The 24,530-nt window shown below is 39.5% G+C and overlaps 1 protein-coding gene across 2 annotated transcripts in view; it reads left to right on the forward strand.

Moving 5' to 3' along the window:
* Positions 1 to 24,530, forward strand: part of NXPH1 (neurexophilin 1) — a 402,818-nt gene that overhangs the window by 70,323 nt on the left and 307,965 nt on the right. Inside the window, exon 3 of one of the 2 annotated variants that reach the window (XM_036864560.1) lies at positions 1,453 to 1,569. The gene's annotated coding sequence lies outside the window, so the exon portion shown is untranslated. Of the gene's footprint in view, positions 1 to 1,452; positions 1,570 to 24,530 lie in introns of those variants that run through there. The other variant, XM_036864562.1, reaches the window with a different exon arrangement.

A 24,530-nucleotide genomic window follows, 5' to 3' on the forward strand; every position in this document is an offset into this window, starting at 1 on the left:
CTATATCAAGAGCCGTTAAAATGAACTGAATTGCCAAGGTGGTTTACAAATATTATTATTATTATTTAGCAGAGATTTATCTAAATTGTAAGCTTTCAACTTGCTCATTCCACTAAGATTTTGCATATGCTATTTTCATCGCTTGGAGTGTATCCTTCCTTTTTCTATTCTCTGCTTCTCAAGATTTCTAATTCTAACCAAAAACCCAGACAAAATACTTTAGGAAATTATTCTTTTCTAATCTCTTCTGCAACCAGATCCTTTTCAGTCCCCTACTTAATGATTCGTTGGCTGCTGTGAAGTTAATGTGAACAGATAGCTATTAATTTATAACTGTGATGCTTTCTAATAGTTTAAGAGTATTTTTAAAAACATAAACATATTTTCTATTTGGAACAATGTTACATGTGGTAGTTATGGCTCCAGGCCAAGTCACAAAATCTATTGAATCCAAAGTATGGGTTAAGTGCAAATATTTAAAATTAAAAAGTAGCATCAGAAAATGATATTGCAATATTGACAATAAAATAAGTTATTAGAGCCTTATCTATGCCAGCACTATTTTAAGTCATTTACAAGTATTAATTAATTGACTTCACAATATTCCTGTAAGTACTATGATTTTCATCATTTTACAGAGGAGGAAACTGAGGCACAAGAAGGTTTAAGCAACTTCTCATGTTTGCATAGCTAATATGTGGTTGGGCTGAAATTTGAGTCGAAGTTTAACACAAACTCTTATGATTTTAACTGCAGTGTTAATTGTATTTAATTTAAAAAAAATATTGTGGTAATTGAGGTATGGAAGAAAGCAAACTTAGAAGACAACTTTAGTAAATATATTCAGAAGATAACTTTGAAACCCTAGTTGCTTTAGAAGTTGGCAAAAATTATTCTATTGAAGTCTAAACAGTTGCTGCTTTCTTATCAAGTTTTTTTGACTTACAAAAGCAATAGAGAGAAAAGGATTTAAAGACAGCAAAAGAAAGCAAGTTAAAATTTTTTTAATGTGAATTTGGTAAGAATTCAAAACAGAAAAGAGAAAGGGAATTAAAGAGAAATTAAGAGAAACCGAAAAACTTTTAAAAAGTAAACAATAAGCATGGAAGAGAAATATATGGAATTGTAACTTATGCCCAAGTTCCCTTATGAATGATCCAAGAAAGAAGAAAAAAAAAGGACCTATGGGATCTGATAGTTTCCTCAAAGACCCACTAGGCGACAGTGTTGTCCGAGACAGCTTTGTGGCCAAGGCTGCTTAGTCAGGGTCTAGGATTTGTAGGGGAAGTGAAGTGAGAAATATATATGGGATGTTTATTATTCAGTTGTCATAATTTGGAGAATGCCTTAATGATTGTCACTTGTTACCTTTGAATTTTTTTAGTTTTTTTTTTTTTTTTAATTCAGTAAAGTATAGTATTTTAGGGACAGAGAATATTGTATCTTCCACAGGGCATGAAGTTGAGTTTTCATATTTGGAAAAATGGCTGAGGTCATTCCTACAGCGTGAAAAAGCTAAACTTTGCCATGGGAGAATCACCTTCCTACTCAAGATACTTCCTCACCCAGGTAAGTTTCTTACTGCATCTCAAGTAGTGATCTGAACATCATATTCACCCAATTAGTATTGTTGAATAAATATCATACAGCATTTGAAACCTTGATTTTTATATAAATACAGTGATTTTTGTAGTTTAAGCCTGAAAAGTATCTGTTGTGTCATCCTATCAGCTGAGGACAGTGGTTTTTGCGGCTTCCTTTTGTATTTCACTGTTATTTGCCTGAGGAGGAAGCAACATTGAATGCAGGAAACCCAGGAGAAGATTTAGGTAGAATGTAAACACTGTAGAGAATTGAAGTGTTCAGCTGTGCATTAGGTAAGCAAAATTCCAGCAAGTCAAGATCAGCAAATTTGTGTGATGTTCTGGTAAGCCACTTTCGTTCTGCAGCCCATTCATTAATTTTCGGAAGCCTGACAGAATGGCTAAAAGGATGATCAATTTCAAGTGTCACTCCTGGTGTGTTTTTAGCCTATGTAAAAGTAGTTCCTGACAAGTAACCCTGTTAGTGCCCTCAAAATGTCTTCTATTATTAAATATTGGGAATAAGCTGAAATAATGAAACTAGCTTTTTTTCTGTCACCAGAGTGGTTGGTTTAGAAGATGATGAGATTGGTGTCTATTACTGACTTTTAGGTTGGCTTAAGCACTCAAACGAGCAAAACCCTGAGAGAAATGAGCATATTTCAGGAGAACTACTTTTCCTTAATGGATCTGTGTGGAACAAATGGGATATCTCTACTCAATTTCCAAGTGATTGCATAACCTTGTTATCTAGTAGATAAAAACCTCTCTCCTCCTCCTCCCTATCCATTTTTATTCTAATGTGTTGCTTTAATTTTGGGTAGATAACTGGTGTCACCGGGACCCCTGAGCTGACCCTGAAGGAGCTGTGGGTAGCCCTGTAGGTGTTTCTCTACCAGAGGAACAGGATGGAGTGTCTTTCCCTCCTTGAGTTTGCTTCTCCTCTCCTTCTCCTTCTCACTCACTCATTTTTTGCCTTCTTTTCTAGATGTCATTTTTTCCTCCTCTTCCTTTTGATAACACCTTCTACCCTTAAATGCTTAGCCCCAAACATAGGCAATGTGTAGGTATTTTGATGTCTATTGGCAGTAAAGCATTTGCTGCTATTGGTCTTAATTCCTTTTATGTCCTAATATTTGGTGAACGGATATTATTCCCAGAGCACTTGGTGAGAAAAAGGGAGAGAGTTGTTGCACAACCCACTTACAGAATCTCTACTGCAAATATGTGGAAAATTCTAAGAAAGATATAGCCTTCAGGTCAGACCAACACTGCAAGGCCTTGAGGAGTGGCAAATGTGAAAACTACACACAGGGGTCTGACAGTTCAAGCAAGTAAATGGCATAGGCCTAGCAAGGATGGAAAAGAAGGGGAGAGCAGCTGGTCCATTCATAGGGACTCCACTGCTTCTCCTGTTCTGAATATGGGATCTGCCTGAATTTACTTGATTTGATGCCAAGTAATCCTATATATATATATATATATATATATATATATAGGAGATACAGATATATATATATGTGTGTGTGAGTGTATATATATATATAAAATATATATATGGTCCTGGAAAGAGAAAAAGAAAGAAAGAAAGAAAGAAAATGAAATGAAAAGAAAAGAAAGGAAAAGAAAAAATTAAAGAAAAGAAGAAAAGATAAACAACAATGTATCTGCAGGCCTGGAGTACCATAGGCAGCTTGTTTGCAGTTCCTACCATAAATACTATAAATTCTGGAGATAGAATATTGTAATTTTGTTACACCTGGGAATCTTAATGTACCACAGTGTGGTACAGAAGTTTGAGCATAAACAGTTTTCTAGATGAATGTTCATACACTCAGTTAAAACTCTCTAACTCTTCAGAATGTGAAATTCTGAACTAAGACTGGAAACAATAAACTGACTAATTAAACATCACCTACTGTTAAGATACAAACAGCTATTAATTTATAAAGCTAATTGGATTGGAATGCAGTTAACCTCAAACCGGAGTTACATTCTAATTGCTCTTTTACTTTAGAAAATATCAAAGACCACGAGATAATATTTTTATGGTGATAGTTCTTAACAAGTCATGCAGGTCTTCAATAGAAGCCTTTGTTAGAGTGCTGGTATTTGAAAGAATTTAAGTGTAACAGGCCAACTTTATGGAATTGACTCAGAGTGCATTAGAAGAAAAGGGATTTGTAAAGGACTTTTTAAAAATGCAGCCTTCATTCCATATATGCTGATATCTAAGAGTCTCATAATGTGGTTTTAAAAAATTGTGTTTTCTAGAATGCTGTCTGAAATAGATTATTTGACAAGCTGAGTTGTTTTCAATACCTTGAGCCCGTTAAGAATTGTTTCTTTTGTCTTGATAGAGCTGTCAGGCTGTTTCTAATCATGTTGGCTTTGATGTCTATCAAGAACAGACACACAAAGAGAAGGCTGGGAGACCTGTTTGCCATTTCACTCCCTCACAGGTGCAAAGTAACCAAGTGGAAGAGCAGGTAGGGACAGTGTGACATGGAGTAGAGGACACAGGGTCTTCTAGTCTGAATCCCATTGATGTTTCAGCCTTGGACTGTGAACACTTCCGTTCAGATATGTATCTCAGGTGTTTGCCCTCAAAGGAGGGTCTCAGACCTCAGGTACTCTTCCTTTCATAATCTAAGTTAAAATACCCTCAAACAGACCTGGGAGTCATTTCAGTTTTCCTCATCGGTGAGCTTCCTCTAGCTTTTACCCTCTAGGTTTTACCTATAGCTTGAATCTGGGGGGCCTGCAGGGCTTTCCTGGGAGTCCCGAGCGCACCCACGTCCCTGGATTCCTCACAGCCCCCCCCCCCCCCCCCCACCAGGAAGCGTCAGCCACAGCTTAATCCTCGACACCCAGGTTATCAGAACGCTATTTCCCCCTACAACCCCCCACCGCCGCTGCGGGCTCTCAGCGAAACTGAGCAACGCCCAGGAGCTGCGCTGAGTCCTTAAACAGGGCTCCGGGGGCCTGCAGACGTTGGCCTGGTGCTTCGGGGAGCGGCCAGCTTGCGCACCGGTCCGGGAACCCTGAGCCCGGCCTACGGGCGCCGCTCTTTGCAGGAGCCGAACTGGCATCTCCACGCTGCCAGCGCCCCGCTGCTCCTGGCGGCCTGCACAGGCCTCTCCTTGGCGCTCGTTGTCAGTCACGCATTCCCCCCACTGACCTTTCCTTCCGGTCTCTGTACTGGGTACCCATTTCCGGTGCAAACAATGGCTCATTAGCAGGTCCCCCTCTCTTTTCCAGCTTCGTGTCAGTCTGCAGGCCGTCAGCAACCTGTCACCCGCAGTTGGGAACCAGCGCTCCAGCCCCTTGTTCCCCGCGCACATCTCTCTGTCTGGCGCTGGACGAGCCTCAGTGCTAGCTCAGGGCGCTCTCCTGTGGCGCCAAGGCAGACAGGGTTAGGAGGACCCAATTTGGTCACCTGTTAAAGATTATGTCTCTATGAGGCAATTTCAACTAGGTTTCTAGATTTTCCCGACACCCCTCCCACCCTATTTAACACATATCCACGTGCCCACAAGCGAGAACTCTGGTAAATATGAAGCGGGATTTTAACCTGAACAACTTTAGGACTTGGAAGGCGAAGGTGTGTGTGTGGGGAGGGGGGAATATGAAATGAATGGGAAGAAAAAACGATTGCAATTACATTGCCACCAATACACCTCCTGTGGGGAAAGTGATAAAGAAACAATGGGCTTGGAAGAAACATTCAGGAGGCTCCTTTAAGATTTTGCACAAGAGAAGCAATAATCTATTTTGTTTTAGAAATAGGCTCATTGCTTCTGAGGCCGAATGGTATTGCCATATAACTACACTTTCTTCCCTTCAAGTCTTTCACCTTTCTCTCTCCCTCTCTTTTTTTCCCCCCTTACTCGATGTAGTAGAAACCTACTTCCTATCTCCGTGGCACTGAGTTCAGTAAAGCTGCATTTCCTTGAGAGTAAGAAAAACCATGCAACCCCAAAATGTGTGTGATGTGCGTATATTTCATCCCTGGGCTTGTCTTTCTGTGAGCAGTGAGTTTGAACACACACAAACACACACACTACTCCATAACAATTTCTTTGTCATATCTGCCTAGATAGGTAATATCTTACGTAAGTAAAGTCTCTAATTAATTTTTATGACCTTGGCAGCCTTCTGTAATTCTTTTTCTTTAGCACCATTGTGTACACAGTTACCATAATATTAAAATTTTTCTAACAGTTTTTATTCCTTAATCTGCTAAACGATTTCCAATCTGTGGAACTTTAAAAATCTTTCCTTTTTCTTTTTTCTTTTGAAATCTTTTTTCCCCTTAAATGGGGAAATTTTATAATTAGGTTGCACGATAACATCGGTAAAATGAAAAAGAATTTCTCAAGATTTAACCTGTTATGTACTATCTTTAGACAGCAATTTGCAAGGTGCCTGAGAATGCACCTGAGAATTTATATGGACTGCATATTTTAAAATAATTGAAGTAATAGTTCATGGGTGGACACAGTATAAAATTCTGTAATAGTTCCAGTTTATTCATACTATTATCCTTGCCACCAGCGTCTGCTTTATTTTCTGACTGCATTTGTTAAGTATTCTCTAAAAGCTGTATGAGAATTTAAACTTCTCTCTCCCAGAGGACAAGGAAAGACTGACAGATGAGGCTCTCAAGGGGTCTTTTTTGTATTTTCCCATTTTCCAATCAAGCAGTGCATTTTATGCTACTTCAGTTTTATGACTGACACAGAGTAAAGACACAATTTCATCCATCTTATCTTAGTTAGGTATGTAGGCCAACTGGCATGTGCTTTTTACATTGAGAGGATTCTCACTGCTAATTGCAAACAACTTCTTTTTACATTTCCTGGTAGTAGGATTTTTATTATATTTTAGTCTGGAAGCACAGCATTTCTCTGGTTTTGTGTGTGCATGTGTGTGTGTGTGTGTGTGTGTGTGTGTAGCCAGAAAAGGTCTCCAGAAGTCAGAAGCCCTGTCTTCCCTTTGCTTTGTTATGGGTAAATTGTAGAGGTTTCTTGCTACGGATTGTGCACTTGGCATCATCTTTACAAGCACGACAGACCTTTCCACTTAGTTGCAGGATGTGTTTCCAAAGACAAATTAAATATTTTCCACTGAGAGCAGAATCTTTTTCTTCCCAGCCAGAAAAGATCTAGTTAGCTTATGTTATTTACAGAATCCCCCATATTGTGGCATAACTTTCTCATTGTGCATCTTCAGAAATGCTGCTCACAAGATTGGGTATAATCAGGAAGTGGGTGGTATAACCAAATAGCCCTATACTGTGTTGAGGGCAGCCTGGAACCAGAAGCTTTAGAAAACAGGTGTAAGGACTCCTCACATTTCTGTTCTCCTTTGAAGGCTGGGGGAACTTTCACAATAAAGTCTGGTATTGTTGCAAAGTCCTCCTCAAAAAATCTCCCACTCCCCCTTCAGTTAAGGAGCTCTTCATCTGTGAGGTATTGTGATTGTCAATACTTTATGCTCAGGTTAGGCTCTTATTTACCAGCCTGGAGACCTGCCAGTTATACAAATCAAGAAGAGCTTTGGTCATCTGCTTGTAGATTTTGGTGCTATGAACTTCATGGTCAGTGTTCTCTGCCAAAGAGCCCTGCAAGACAACACTCTGATGTTCGCCCTGACCCTCCTTTTTGTTTCTGGCAGCCACTCTCATCCTGTGTGGGGCAGTTCAGTGGCACCCCAGAGCCTCGGTCATCTCAGGATCCTCCCATCCTCTTGGAAGTCAGGGAGCCCATTGCACTGCAGTGTCTCCCACCAGTGTCCTGGCCTTAGGCAAAACCACCTGAGTGCTTTTCAGAGATACTAGCCCTCTTCTCACCAGTGTATTTCTCAAGGCCTGGGTGAATGAAGTGTCAGATCCCCTTGAAGGATATAGTTAGAGGGTAGATGGTTGATGAGTTGCCTATGATTAATCCATTCCAGTATTATTTCGTGAACTCTTGTATATCTTCCTGTTTATTTTAAGGGTGCTTTTTTTTTTTTTAATGGCATCTTGACTTCATTTTGTGCTGTCCACTGTTATGTCTAGGTTTTGGGAAAATCATCCAAACACCAGTTAAACCCACTTGTAGCAACTTGAATTAGTTTATCAAATCCAGAATCTCTGGTGAATGTACTCATGCTGTGTACACTTGTTTGAGCATCTTTAGAATTCATTTCTACACATATTCCCAAGATTTTTGTAGATTCCAGCAATTCCATTGGTGTATAAGCCTTCTCCACAAGTGATTGACTTTGTCATTGTGTTCCCAAGACATTCTGGGATCTGACTCTAGTTATCAGACTATTGGTGAAGAGAAGTGAAGGATAAAGAGAACTGATTTTTCCTTGCAAAGCAATTTCTTCATATGAGGTTACTAGAGGGTCTTCAAGTATATTAGGGGCAGTTTCATCAGACAAGGGTGGCAGTTGAAGGTTCAAAGTATATAAAGTTCTCCAAATCTTCCCATATGTTTTACTCAGCTTGGGCTGACAAAACAAAATACCATCAACTGAGTGGCTTAAATCACAGGAATTTATTTTTCACAGTTCTGGAGGCTTGGAAATCCAAATCAAGGTGGTGGCAGCTAATACAGTTCCCAGGTGAGGGCTCTCTTCCTGGATTATAGACAGCTGCCTTCTCACTGTGTCCACACATGGGGGAGAGAGAGTGAGAAGGAGAGAGAAAGAGAGATTGCTCCCTGAGGGCACTAATACCATGATGAGGGCCCCACCCTCATGGCTTCATCTAAACTTCATTACCACCCAAAGGCCCCGTCTCCAAATACCTTCACATTGGGGAGCTTCAACATAGCACTTTTAGAGGGACACAATTCAGTCCATAGCATCATACATCCTCAGGATAGTTCTCAAAGTCCAATTACTTCCCAATGACTGTCCTAATTTTTACATATGACACATGGTGAACATATGAATTCAAATGATGTTGTGATTCAGTAATTTACAGGATAAACATCCTCAATTGTTGCTGATTTCTGACTGCCTCTGGTTGTTTGCATCCCTCCCTCAGTATTCAAAACTCCAGGTGTAAGTATATGAATTGGTCGAGCCCTGCGTTGCTGTTTACATGCCTTGATTGTCTTCCATAGTGGGAATCAGGGCCCTAAATTCTTTGCCTCTTGGGATCTCCCCTTACTAAATCAGAAGGATGTTCAGATGTTGTGTAGCAAAAAATCCCAATTGTTTACTATAATGATGTTCAGTTATTTTTCTTTGATTTTCTTTCTATTTTAAACGGCACTGATAAATAGCAAAGTTTCCACTTATTTCCTAGGATAGAGTTTCAGAAGTAAAGTTTTGGTGTCAAAGGTTTTATAAAAATTTTTAGGATATGTGATATATCTGTCAAAATGCTTTTTAAAACTTTTGTACCAATTTATTCTCACTCCAGCAATGTTTGAGTGACTGTTTCACTGTGTCCTTACTCCCATGACCTAAGACGTTACTTTCTGTCAGCAGTCTATTATTCTTTCTTGAAAACATCACCTTTTTATCTTTTAAAAAAAACCTTAACATTTCCCTCATTCCTGTTTTGATTTCTCTGCTTTCTTCTCAAATCCCTTAAGAATACATCGGTGAGAAATGGATAGTCTCATTTCTGTGGTATTCCTGCCCAAAATACATAACCTCAATCTGATTATGAGAGAATGTCAAACCCAACCAGATATTCTACAAGAGAAGTGGCCCTCTAAAGTGTCAAGGTTATAAAAAAGACAAAGACTCAGGTACTGTCCCAGGCTAGAGGAGAGTAAAGAGACAGGACAATTAAACACAAAGTGTGGTCCTCAAGTGGGTCCTGGACCAGAAAAAGGCTATTAGTAGGAACACTGGTGAGATTTGAATAAGGTCACTAGATTAGCTAATAATATAATATCGATGTTCATTCCTGGGTTTGAGAATTGCACTGTGCTTATATAAGATGATAACATTAGGGGAAGCTGGGTGAAGGGTATATCATGCCTTTCGGTACTATTATTGTGACTTTTATGTAAGTCTAAACATTGAAAATAAAAGTTAAATGCTTTAATATATAAATATGTTTATTTATAAAATATGCTCTATGTACAATGTCATGGAAGACACAGCAATGGGTGGAGATGCCGACTGGACTCAGTAGCAGGAAGGCTTTTCACTTCTAGACTTTTTCATAACTCTGTTTTACTCAGTCTTTGTTCATCCTTGTATGGTGGACTGGGGCATTGCTCTTAAACCTACGTGCAAGGTTTACTTAACTGTCAGGGGCCTTTATAAAATCCATCAGTGAAACTCTCCAGGCCAAAAGCACTGGCTCCCCTCTGGAGTCTTGTTCTGTTTTGCTTCTGCTTGTTCATTATGTTCTCCTTTTCTCCAGTGCATCTCCACAGTCTTGTTCTGTTTTGCTTCTGCTTGTTCATTATGTTCTCCTTTTCTCCAGTGCATCTCCACCCTCCGGTCCCTCCCATCTTAGGACAGACAGCTCCTCAGTGTTTCCAAGAAAATGAATACAAGTTCCTTATTAGACATATTTGATTTTTTGTTGCTGTTGACTATTAAACTTTTCTCCGAAGAACTTAAACACACTTCGCATTGTGAGGAACTCTCAAGCACTGTTTCCAGCCTATCATGTCCATTTGTTTCAGCAGTGCCTCAGGGATGTGCCTGCTTTCTCTTCTCTGCCTCTTGGGCATGAACACAGACAGCCCTGCATGTGATCACAGTGTTTACTGGCCTCTCCTGCCTCAGGAGAACACGCTTACTGATGAAAATTCTTGATGATACTTGTGTGCCCTTGGACATCATTATCACTGTAAGAGCATTGGTCAGGATAGGGTTTGCTGTCTGCAGTTTACCCAGTAGCTTTTCCACAGTGTGGCCCATGGATCACCTGTATTGAAAGTTCTAGGAGGGCTTGTAGAAGTGCACATTCATTTGGTTCCTGTCAAACCCACTACTGTGTCAGAATCACTGAAGTCACCAAGAAATATTTGTGTGTCTGAACCATCTTCATTCTTCTCTTACTCTTGATTGAAAGCTGAAAATAATAGTAGTGTTTACTCAGAATTTGAAGAAAATGCTTGATGGCAAGAATTTCCTGGAAGAGCTGTTTCTTTCTAAATCTGGAACTGTAATTGGAGACATAGCCAGGAAGTTTGAGTCAGAATCTCTTGGTATGAAAGCAAAGAATCTGTATTTTTTTAAAATAAGAATTTCATATTTTTGTATGTTTTGTTTCATCTGTAACCCCAACGATTTCACTCTGTGTTTGACTTTTCTGGACTTGTTTTCATACCTCCATTTCATGGGAAGAATAGTTGATTCATTCTCTGAGAATCTCTGAGAATCTCCTTTGAATTAGACACTGATACAAAGAAGAGCCAAAGTCCCTGCTTTCAAGCAATTAACACTCTGAGGCGGGACACAGACAAGTAAATAGTCAATTGCATGCCACATGAGGAGGGCTATGATGGGGGAAGCACACAGGAGAGATGCCAGCTCAGCCTGGGTGCACTGGGCAGGGCTTCCTGCAAGGACTAACACCTGGGTAGGCAAGGCTTGAGGGCAGCAAGTGTGTCTATGGTTTCTGCTCTGCATGTGTGCACATGCATGCTTCTCACTGTCTATGTTAGTTTGATTTACTTCATCCATTTCTTCTCTACTATTTTCAGTTCTACTAGTTAAAAATCCCATTTGTTTCTTACATCCCACCTCCTTTCACCCTTCTTTATTTTTTTACCTAAACCCTTCTGAGGAGCCAAATCTCTCATCTCCATTGGCCTTGACCTGCCAGATTTCTCCAAGTCTCAACCACTTACTCCTTCTGCCTCGATTACTTCCTCTGCTCCCTTGTTCTTGTTGGACTTTGAATGAGTAAATGGATGTTTCCCTTCAGGATCTTTGCATTCCTACACCCTGTACAATGGGCCCCGCCACTGACTGAAAGGGCTAATCTCTGACCCTGAATGGCAATCAATGAGGAGTTATTATTGGCCCAAAACATGCACAGTGACTTCTCCCCACTTCCTAGTGAGAGTCAGGAGCACGTGGTTTGCCACAGCCCTCTCCTGCCACAGCTCCGCCCAACGCCAAGTTCTCTCAGTCTGCTTCTGGCCTCACTGGCATTAGTGAGGGTTGCCATATTGCCAGCCCTCCAGAAATATTTAAAGACTTGTTCATAAAGTATCTGTCATACTCATTGATCTCTGGATTGAGTCTCTTAGAGCATTTAAGGTGACAGTCATTTTAGTTCATTTTGGGGTCAGTTGCTGCCTTCTTTAGGGTGTTCCTAGCCCACTGGCAAATTATCTTCTGATTGGCCCTCCCCATACCTTCTTTCTCCTTTGGAAACCATACACATCTCAATCTCCTTTTCATTCTCTTCCTTGAGGTAGGTTTCAAGGTAGGGCCAATGTAAGATATTGAAGCATTGAATATTTGGGAGGTGTTGAGCTAAGGAAAGATTCAAAATGTGGTCAGGAAGAGTGACTCAAGTGTGTGCTGGGCACCTGTATAAGACACTCCTCTGAACCACTTTACATCCTCTTTACTCTTAGCCAGGCTTCAGTGACTAGCTCTGTGCGTTGTTCAGGAAGCTTCTCACAGGGGTCATCTGGTGGTACCTCACCTCACGGGCTGCATATATCATGCTTCCTGCCTCTAGTGCCAAGAGCTTGACCTCCACCCAAGCTCTGGAGGTGGAGTTATCCTTGACCACTGGAGACAGAAGCTAATGGATAAGGTGCATCAGTCTCTCTTGTGTCTCTGGGGTGGGCAGTTCTGACATTTCCTAAGGCTCCTCAAAAGGTCACAGGAGGATCAAGCATGAGTCACCTACAGCAGTGACAAACTCAGTAATGCATCTTTGTATTGTTCTTTCCTGTTTCTCTGTTTCACTCTCATTGGTCCCTCACTGCTGCTCCCTGGGCCATAGACTGTGCTCAAGACCTTGCTTTCAGGGGTAGCTCAGACTGTGACATCCTGAGCAATTTTAGCACATATGCTTAATAAAGCCACATTTCTCCCCCCCCCCCCCTTTTTTTTTTCACTTTAGGAGCTTTGGGCGTCATTATTGAAGCACCAGGAACATATTACTCTATTTTTTTTTGTTTCTCCCTCCTTTTCACATATTTCTCCTCTCCTTTTATTCAACAAATATTCATTGAACACTTACTATGGGCTAAGCATTATTCTACGATTTTAAGGTACGTCAATGAATAAAACAGACAAAGATTCCCGCCCTTGTGAAGCTTACATTCTAGGGAAGGGAAGAGGCAATAAGCAGTAAATCACTATGTGATAAGTAAATCACAAAGTGTGCTGGAAGTTGATAAAAGCTATGAGAGAAATGAAAGTTAAAAGTGGGTAAGAGGGAACCAAGCATACCAGAGGTTGAAGGGGGTTACAAATATAAATAGGATGATTGAAGTTGGTTTAAAGAGAAGATGACAGTCGATTAAAGACTTAAGGGAGAGGAGGAAGTTATCTACACAGATAATGGGAGGAAGAACTTTGCATCAGAGGTAACTGATGTGCAAGGGCTCTCAGGCTGGAGCAGGCATGCCATAATCAAGGAACAGCAGGAGTGAAGTTCTTTTCTCCAGGGTGTTTGGCTTTTTGCTGTTGGCTACTCACCTTAAGGCAGGTGTGAGCTTCACACACCGTGAGTTTCTCTGTCTGATTATTCATAGCTCCTGCTCAGTTTCCCATGAACTTCTAATTCCTTTACATTGTTCTCCTTGTTTTCCTCTTATTCCTCTGCACTCCTAGGAATATCTTGCCATTTCTTTAGAAGTAATCTCAGTTGTATGTATCATTCCTCTCATGAGGATGGAGCAACCATGTTTGCTTTTATTCTGTAAGATGAGAAGGAGAAGGAATATCCCAATTTTGTAAAGAGGCTAAAACACAGGAGATTTGTGGTTGACCCAAGTGAGGGAACTTCCAGTCTCATGCACAATGGATTTTTGCAGTTTGATGGTACAAAAATAAAACCTCACATTGCTTAGGATGGCTACTATTAAAACCCAAAACCACAAAACCAGAAAACAAGCATTGTCAAGTATGTGGAGAAATTGGAATACTTGTGCACTGTTGGTGATAATGTAAAGTGGTGCAGCTGCTGTGGAAGCACAGTATGATGATTCCTTAATAAATTGTAAATAGAATTACCATACGGTCCAGCAATTCCACTTTGGGCATATACCCAGAAGAATTGAAAGCAGGGTCTTGAAGAGATATTTGTATATCCATGTTTATAGCAGCATTATTCACAATAGCCAAAAGGTGGAAGTAACTCAGTGTTCATCAGCGGACGAGTGGACAAACAAGATGTGGTATGTACATATAATGGAAGGTTATTTAGACTTAAAAAGGAAGGAGCTCTCATCCACCAGAGGGCAGACAGCAGAAGCAAGAACTACAATCCTGCAGCCTGTGGAACAAAAACCACATTCACAGAAAGATAGACAAGATGAAAAGGCAGAGAGCTATGTATCAGATGAAGGAACAAGATAAAACCCCAGAAAAACAACTAAATGAAGTGGAGATAGGCAACCTTCCAGAAAAAGAATTCAGAATAATGATAGTGAAGATGATCCAAGACCTTGGAAAAACAATGGAGGCAAGAAGAAGCTTCTTCAAGAAGAAGCAAGAAATGTTTAACAAAGACCTAGAAGAATTAAAGAACAAACAAACAGAGATGAACAATACAATAACTGAAATGAAAACTACACTAGAAGGAATCAATAACAGAATAACTGAGGCAGAAGAACGGATAAGTGACCTGGAAGACAGAATGGTGGAATTCACTGCTGTGGAACAGAATAAAGAAAAAAGAATGAAAAGAGCTGAAGACAGCCTAAGAGACCTCTGGGACAACATTAAATGCAACAACATTCACATTATAGGGGTACCAGAAGGAGAAGAGAGAGAGAAAGGACCCGAGAAAATATTTGAAGAGATTATAGTTGAAAACTTCCCTAACATGGGAAAGGAACTAGCCACCCAAGTCCAGGAAGCGCAGAGAGTCCCATACAGAATAAGTCCAAGGAGAAACACGCCAAGACACATGGTAATCAAACTGGCAAAAATTAGAGACAAAGAAAAATTATTGAAAGCAGCAAGGGAAAAATGACAAATAACATACAAGGGAACTCCCATAGGTTAACAGCTGATTTCTCAGGAGAAACTCTACAAGCCAGAAGGGAGTGGCATGATATACTTAAAGTGATGAAAGGGAAGAACCTACAACCAAGATTACTCTACCCAGCAATAATCTCATTCAGATTTGATGGAGAAATCAAAATCTTTACAGACAAGCAAAAGCTAAGAGAATTCAGCACCACCAAACCAGCTCTACAACAAATGCTAAAGGAACTTCTCTAAGTGGGAAACACAAGAGAAGAAAAGAACCTACCAAAAAACCTCCAAAACAATTAAGAAAATGGTCATAGGAACATACATATCAATAATTACCTTAAACGTGAATGGATTAAATACTCCAACCAAAAGACACAGGCTTGCTGAATGGATACAAAAACAAGACCCATCTATATGCTGTCTACAAGAGACCCACTTCAGACCTAGGGACACCTACAGACTGAAAGTGAGGGGATGGAAAAAGATGTTCCATGCAAATGGAAATCAAAAGAAAGCTGGAGTAGCTATACTCATATCAGATAAAATAACTTTAACTTTAAACTTTAAAATAAAGAATGTTATAAGAGACAAGGAAGGACACTACATAATGATCAAGGGATCAATCCAAGAAGAAGATACAACAATTATAAATATATATGCACCCACCATAGGAGCACCTCAATACATAAGGCAACTGCTAACAGCTATAAAAGAGAAAATCGACAGTAACACAATAATAGTGGGGGACTTTAACACCTCACTTACACCAATGGACAGATCGTCCAAAATGAAAATAAATAAGGAAACAGAAGCTTTAAATGACACAATAGATCAGATAGATTTAATTGATAATTATAGGACATTCCATCCAAAAACAGCAGATTACACTTTCTTCTCAAGTGCTCACGGAACATTCTCCAGGGTAGATCACATCTTGGGTCACAAATCAAGCCACAGTAAATTTAAGAAAATTGAAATCATATCAAGCATCTTTTCTGACCACAACGCTATGAGATTAGAAATGAATTACAGGGAAAAAAACGTAAAAAACACAAACACATGGAGGCTAAACAATACGTTACTAAATAACCAAGAGATCACTGAAGAAATCAAAGAGGAAATCAAAAAATACCTAGAGACAAATGACAATGAAAACGGGATGATCCAAAATCTATGGGATGCAGCAAAAGCAGTTCTAAGAGGGAAGTTTATAGCTATACAAGCCTACCTCAAGAAAGAAGAAAAATTTCAAATAAAGAATCTAACCTTACACCTAAAGGAACTAGAGAAAGAAGAACAAACAAAACCCAAAGTTAGCAGAAGGAAGGAAATCATAAAGATCAGAGCAGAAATAAGTGAAATAGAAACAAAGAAAACAATAGCAAAGATCAATAAAACTAAAAGCTGGTTCTTTGAGAAGATAAACAAATTTGATAAACCATTAGCCCGACTCATCAAGAAAAAGAGGGAGAGGACTGAATTCAATAAAATTAGAAATGAAAAAGGAGAAGTTACAACAGACACCGCAGAAATACAAAGCATCCTGAGAGACTACTACAAGCAACTCTATGCCAATAAAATGGACAACCTGGAAGAAATGGACAAATTCTTAGAAAGGTATAACCTTCCAAGACTGAACCAGGAAGAAACAGAAAATATGAACAGACCAATCACAAGTAATGAAATAGAAACTGTGATTAAAAATCTTCCAACAAACAAAAGTCCAGGACCAGATGGCTTCACAGGTGAATTCTATCAAACATTTAGAGAAGAGCTAACACCTATCCTTCTCAAACTCTTCCAAAAAGTTGCAGAGGGAGTAACACTCCCAAATTCATTCTACAAAGCCACCATCACCCTGATTCCAAAACCAGAAAAAGATATCACACAAAAAAGAAAATTATAGACCAATATTACTGATGAACATACATGCAAAAATCGTGAACAAAATACTAGCAAACAGAATCCAGCAACACATTAAAAGGATCATACACCATGATCCAGTGGGATTTATCCCAGGGATGCAAGGATTCTTCAATATACGTAAATCAATCAATGTGATACACCATTTTAACAAACTGAAGAATAAAAACCATATGATCATGTCAATAGATGCAGAAGAAGCTTTTGACAAAATTCAACACCCATTTATGATAAAAGCTCTCCAGAAAGTGGGTATAGAGGGAACCTACCTCAACATAATAAAGGCCATATACGAAAAACCCACAGCAAACATCATTCTCAATGGTGAAAAACTGAAACCATTTCCTCTAAGATCAGGAACAAGACAAAGTTGTCCACTTTCAGCACTATTATTCAACACAGTTTTGGAAGTCCTAGCCGTGGCAATCAGAGAAGAAAAAGAAATAAAAGGAATACAAATTGGAAAAGAAGAAGTAAAACTGTCACTGTTTGCAGATGACATGATACTATACATAGAGAATCCTAAAGATGCCACAAGAAAACTACTAGAGCTAATCAATGAATTTGGTAAAGTTGCAGGATACGAAGTTAATGCACAGAAATCTCTTGAATTCCTATACACTAATGTTGAAAAATCTGAAAGGGAAATTAAGGAAAAACTCCCATTTACCATTGCAACAAAAAGAATAAAATACCTAGCAATAAACCTACCTAGGGAGACAAAAGACCTGTATGCAGAAAACTATAAGACACTGATGAACGAAATTAAAGATGATACCAACATATGGAGAGATATACCATGTTCTTGGATTGGAAGAATCAATATTGTGAAAATGACTATACTACCCAAAGCAATCTACAGATTCAATGCAATCCCTATCAAATTACAAATGGCATTTTTTACAGAACTGGAACAAAAAGTCTTAAAATTTGTATGGAGACACAAGAGACCCCGAATAGCCAAAGCAGTCTTGAGGGAAAAAAATGGAGCTGGAGGAATCAGACTCCCTGACTTCAGACTATACTACAAAGCTACAATAATCAAGACAATATAGTACTGGCAGAAAAACAGAAACATAGATCCATGGAATAAGATAAACCCACGCACCTATGGTCAACTAATCTATGACAAAGGAGGCAAGGATATACAATGGAGAAAAGACAGTCTCTTCAGTAAGTGGTGCTGGGAAAACTGGACAGCTACATGTAAAAGAATGAAATTAGAACACTCCCTAACACCATACACAAAAATAAACTCAAAATGGATTAGAGACCTAAATGTAAGACTGGACACTATAAAACTCTTAGAGGAAAACATAGGAAGAACACTCTTTGACATCAATCACAGCAAGATCTTTTTTTGATCCACCTCCTAGAGTAATGGAAATAAAACCAAAAATAAACAAACGGGACCTATGAAACTTCAAAGCTTTTGCATAGCAAAGGAAACCATAAACAAGATGAAAAGACAACCCTCAGAATGGGAGACAATATTTGCAAACGAATCAACGGACAAAGGATTAATCTCCAAAGTATATAAACAGCTTATGCAGCTCAATATTAAAGAAACAACCCAATCCAAAAATGGGCAGAAGAGCTAAATAGACATTTCTCCAAAGAAGATATACAGATGGCCAAGAAGCACATGAAAAGCTGCTCAACATCACTAATTATTAGAGAAATGCAAATCAAAACTACAATGAGGTATCGCCTCACACCAGTTAGAATGGGCATCATCAGAAAATCTACAAACAAGAAATGCTGGAGAGGGTGTGGAGAAAAGGGAACCCTCTTGCACTGTTGGTGGGAATGTAAATTGATACAGCCACTATGGAGAACAGTATGGAGGTTCCTTAAAAAACTAAAAATAGAATTACCATATGACCCAGCAATCCCACTACTGGGCATATACTCAGAGAAAACCATAATTCAAAAAGACACATGCACCCCAGTGTTCATTGCAGCACTATTTACAATAGCCAGGTCATGGAAGCAACCTAAATGCCCATCGACAGATGAATGGATCAAGAAGATGTGGTACATATATACAATGGAATATTACTCAGCCATAAAAATGAATGAAATTGGGTCATTTGTAGAGATGTGGATGGATCTAGAGACTGTCATACGGAGTGAAGTTAGTCAGAAAGAGAAAAACAAATATCGTATATTAACGCATATATGTGGAACGTAGAAAAATGGTACAGATGAACTGGTTTTCAGGGCAGAAGTTGAGACACAGATGTAGAGAACAAACGTATGGACAGCAATGGGGGAAAGCAGCTGGGGGGTTGGGTGGTGGTGTGCTGAATTGGGCGATTGGGATTGACATGTATACACTGATGTGTGTAAAATTGATGACTAATAAGGACCTGCTGTTTAAAAAATAAAATAAAATTCAAAAATTAAAAAAAAAAAACAAAAGGAAGGAAATGCTGATATATGCTTCAACATGGATGAACTAGGTGAAACAAGCCACTCATATGACAAATACTGTATGATCACACTTATATGAGATACCTAGAGTAGTAAAACTCATAGACACAGAAAGTGGGAGGGTGGTTGCCAGGGGAGGGGAGAATGGAGAATTGTTTAATGAGTATAGAGTTTCAGTTTTGAAAGATGAAAAGATTTCTGGAGATTGGTTGTCCAACAATATGAATTTATATAACTACTGAACTGTATACCTAAAAATGATTAAGATGGTACCAGCAATCCCACTACTGGGCATACACCCCAAGAAAACCATAATTCAAAAAGATACATGTAGTGCTTCCCTAGTTTTGCAGTGGTTAAGAATCCGCCTGCCAATGCAGGGGACACGGGTTCGAACCCTGGTCCGGGAAGATCCTACATGCTGCAGAGCAGCTAAGCCCGTGTGCCACAACTACTGAGCCTGTGCTCTAGAGCCTGCGAACCACAACTACTGAGCCCACGTGCCACAACTACTGAAGCCCGAGTGCCTAGAGTCCATGCTCCGCAACAAGAAAAACCACTGCAATGAGAAGCCCGTGCACTGCAATGAAGAGTAGCCCGTGCTCACTGCAGCTAGAGAAAGCCTGCATGCAGCAGTGAAGACCCAACGCAGACAAATATAAATAAATAAAATAAATTAAAAAAAAAATTAAAGATACATGGATACATGTACCACAATGTTCACTGCAACACTATTTACAATAGCCAGGACATGGAAGCAACCTAAGTGTCTATTGACAGTTGAATGGATAAAGAAGATGTGGCACATATGTACAATGGAATATAACTCAGCCATAAAAAGAAACGAAATTGAGTTATTTGTAGTGCGGTGGATGGACCTAGAGTCTGTCATACAGAGTGAAGTAAGTCAGAAAGAGAAAAACAAATACTGTATGCTAACGCACATACATGGCATCTAAAAAAACGGTACTGATGAACTTAGTGGCAGGGCAGGAATAAAGACGCAGACGTAGAGAACGGGCGGATTTGAGGACACAGTGGGGGAAGGGTAAGCTGGGACGAAGTGAGAGAGTGGCATGGGCATATATACACTACGAAATGTAAAATGGATGGCTAGTGGGAAGCTGCTGCATAGCACAGGGAGATCAGCTCGGTGCTTTGTGATCACCTAGAGAGGTGGGATAGGGAGGGTGGAGGGAGGCTCAAGAGGGAGGGAATATGGGGATATATGTATACATATAGCTGATTCACTTTGTTGTACAGCAGAAACTCACACAACATTGTAAAGCAGTTATACTCCAATAAAGATACATAAAAAAAAGAATAGTAAAAACTTAAAAATGGTTAAGATGGTAAATTGTACGTTATGTATGTTTTATCACAATTTGAAAAATCTAATATCACTGGAAGTTTTCAAAAGGCTTTGATAACCAGTTGATGGATAATACTTTGAGAATCATTAGACTAGAAGAATTATCCATATCCAAAATCTTGTCATCAGTTTGCTAGTCCAGACTCTAGACTGTTTTGAGGGTTTGTCTGGCCACTCTGGAACTGTGCTAGTGAGTATTAAACAGGGGAAGAGGGAAAAATCAATCCAAGGCTTAGGTGATCTGCTTGAGTCTTGGAGTTCCTTACAGGCCAGTAACCTATATCTATGGAGGAATTCACAGGTTTAGCTGTGTCCTTGTCTGAACCCCTTTGAGGTGGAAATGGACCCCAAAGAGGATCCAGGGACTGATTCTCAGGGCAGATTATCTCCAAATTGGAAGATGTAATAATCACACTAGCAGAGGCTGGGCTCCTGTTGACAATTTTGACTCTACATTCTAGAAACAGACAGAACAATTGGCACTTTCACCAGGTCAGAATAGTTGTGCAGTGTTTATAATAATATAAACAAACTGTCACTTACGGTTGTGCAGTTTGTGCACTGCTCAAAAGTGCAGCTGAGGAATGATTGAGGGTCTAAAATTTAGCTCACGCTATTTAAAGAAAAAAATTTTTTTATTGGAGTATAGCTCACCCTATTCATCAAAACTTGTGCCCTGTTGCAGGGTTCCATCTGACCAGAAGAAGGGGTAATCTCTTCCTTGTCCAAAAGTGTCATCTTTGCCAAGACCTAAATGAGGGTCTACATCTTCCTTGAGGGGACCTTTTAAAATTCATGCCCAAAGGGGGATACTTTTAAAACTTTGTGCAGGCACCTTATAGACTATCATTGGCTCTCACTCTTAAAGCAGCCTATCAGATTAAGTGATTTGGCCAAACTTCAATTCACACTAATTTTTCAGAACTTGGGTAGGGGGTGGGAAGTGGGCAGAGGGAAGAAGGCAGGCTTAGGGGGATAATGGTTGAGAGAGATGGTGTAGAAGGAGGAGGAAGGCAGAGTGGCCACTGTAGAAATGCTATACCTCGTTGACATACCCAGTCATGAGCATGGCCTCATTCTCAGGTCATTACGCTGATGTCACATGGACTGAGATTTATAGTGTGTGCAGAAATTCTTTGCGATGCTCACACATGTGGATAGACATTTTTATCCATTTCTCTATACCATGGCTTCCTAACTGGGTCCTCTGGGCATTTCCTGAATCTCCTCAAATTGCACCCCAAATTTAGAGAGTATGCTGTTACATGTGTGATTCTGTGGGGGAAGTTCATAACTTTAATCGAATTCTCAAAAGGATATGAGACCCCAAATGGGTTAAAAACTAGAGTAGATAAACACCTGGCCCCTTCCCTCTGAGCCTCTGTAGTTCAGGCACTTGTTCTGTCTTGTTCCATATCTGCCTGTATCTCAGCATTCCCCATGGCTCCCACAGACCAAACACTTATGAGTGGTGCTCATAAGAACGCCACTTCAATTAGTTAAGTAGGCACAGTGATTTTTTTTTTTCCCCCTTTCTACTATATTGGTCTTCAGAAGTTTTGCTTGCATTCTCCACCCCCTGCCCTCCCGCCAAAAAAAAATTTTTAAACTGTTTACAACCTCACATCTAAAAATGGGTGTATAAAACTTTAAAATCAAGTTTAAATGGTTGCAAAACACATATTTTCTGGCATATTGTACATGCTTTCAATATATTTCCCTCAGAACTTTGGAGTCTCAAATATAGCCCATTCAAGTTGATTCAAATGTCCAACATATAATTTAATTAGCAAAGTCAGTCCTTGCTGTTGAAACTTTCAGCCAAATCAAAGTTATTTTCTGCCAGAAAAATATTAGACTGTCTTTTTAAAAAAATTCAAATCAACGTGTGAACATATCCCTGTGATAACTTTCTTAGTTTTGAATTAAAATTTTTAGGTTGGTAAGTTTATAGGAGTAATGAGATAAGCACGAGGGAGAGGGAGAGAGACAGAGACAGAGACGGAGAGAGACACAGAGACACAGAGAAACAGAATAGAGAGAAAAGAGAGAAAAGGAGAGAGGAGAGGTTTAGCTCCCATTATTAGTCCTTCTTGCTACTTTCTGATCTCTTTGCTTCCCTCCCAATGGACTTACCCTCAGAGGCATTTCAAATTTGTCCCCTGGTTTGCTTTGCGGGTGGTTTTACACCCTGGGGCAGTTTACTACAGCAAAAATTAAGTAGGGGGAAGAAGTGTTTTTTGATTTTTTTTTTTTTTTGTCAAGTGGGAGACAGGTCATTGTGAAAGGGAAAGAAAGACCATGAAAACCATCAGAAGGAGAAGCATTCTCAAGCAGCTCAGTTTTCAAAAATTCTTATTTTGAAATAATTTTAGATTATAAAGAGTAGCAAAAATAGTCCAGAGAGGTTCCACATACCCTTTACCCAGCTTCTGATAATGTTAACATCTCACACAACCATAGTATATTTATCAAAACTAAGAAATTAACATTGGTTCAGACTTCACAGATTCATACATATTTCACCAGTTTTCCCACTAATGTCTTTTTTTCTGTCTCAGGATAATATGTTGCATTTACAGTTGACTATTGAACAACACGTGTGTATGTGTGTGTGGGGGGGTTAATCTGCCTATAATTTAGTCGACCCTCCATATGCCCGGTTCCTCCAAAACCTTGGATTCAACCAGCTGTGGGCTGTTTGGTACTGTAGTACTTACTATTGAGAAATACCTGTGTATGGATGGATCTTTGCAGTTCAAACCTGCATTGTTCAAGGGTCAGCTGTAGTTCTTGTGTCTTCTTAAACTCTTCAATCTGTGACTGTATCTTGGTCTTTCCTTGTCTTTCATGACCTTGACACTTTTGAAGAGTACTTTTCAGGTATTTTGTATGAAGTATATTCATTTGAGTCTGTCTGATGTTTTCTCATGAGTAGACTGGGGTTATGCATTTTTAAGAAGAACACCCCAGAGGTGAAGTGCTTTCATTGTATCAGGTCAGGGGTACGTGACATCAACATGACTTATCATGGTGCTATTAACGTTGATCACTTGGGTAAGTGGTGTATGCTGGGTTTCTCCACCATAAATTTATGGTTTCTCCCTTTCCATCTTCTATTTGATAGAGGAGAGTCACTAAGTCCAGCCCACCCTCAAGGGGAGAGGAATGAAACTCCACCTCTTGGAGGGAGGAGTAGCAGAGAATATGGATAAATGTTAAAACCCTCACAGTAATTAATAAATATTTTGGGAGAGGCTATTCAACTATCCTGTTTAACATTAAAGTTTTGCCTCCTAATTTTAGCATTTGTCAGTGTATCTTATCTGCAGGAGTTATTATGGTGGCATTCTAATGGTGATTTTCTGTTTCACTCATTCTTTCTTGGCTTCACTCTTGGGCAAGCAAATATATAAGGAAAATAGCCTCCTCTCCATTTATTGATTTATTCATTCATTTGTTTATATCACTACAGATTCACTGATGCTTATTTTATTCTTTGGGTTATAAACCGATATTTATTTTGTTGCTCAATTTCTTCCAGCTTTGGACATTGGGAACTCTTTAGCGTTGTGTACGTTTGACATGCTTCTATCTTCCCTCCCTCCAACTCTCCCATCTTTTCCTTCCTTCCTCCCTCCCTTCCTTCCTTCTTTCCTTCCTTCCTTCCTTCCCCCCCTTCCCCTCTCTCTCTTTTTCTTTCTTTCCTTCTTTCTTTCCACTTTCTTATTTTCTGGCACTACAAGACATTCCAGGCTTATCTTGTATTTTCCATGCCCTGTCCCTAGAATCAGTCATTTCTCTAAGGAGCCCTAGTTCCTTTTATTGGTAAATGGTATCTAGAAACCAAGGTCTGAGTGATAGCTAAGCAAATACATTTTAAGAAAGAGTATATGTGAAAGTTGAGGATCTGGAAATGGGTTCCCTTAATGCTATCTATATTCACATATCCTCTGGAAATTCTTGTGTGTTGAACATTAGGTTTTTATAAAGCTTAAAGATATACTGTGTGTTGTACAGCCTAAATACCTGAGAAATAAGTTCTACAAAATGCTAAAACTGTGAAT

This window comes from Balaenoptera musculus, chromosome 9, assembly GCF_009873245.2.
Source record: "Balaenoptera musculus isolate JJ_BM4_2016_0621 chromosome 9, mBalMus1.pri.v3, whole genome shotgun sequence".
Lineage (NCBI taxonomy): Eukaryota > Metazoa > Chordata > Mammalia > Artiodactyla > Balaenopteridae > Balaenoptera > Balaenoptera musculus.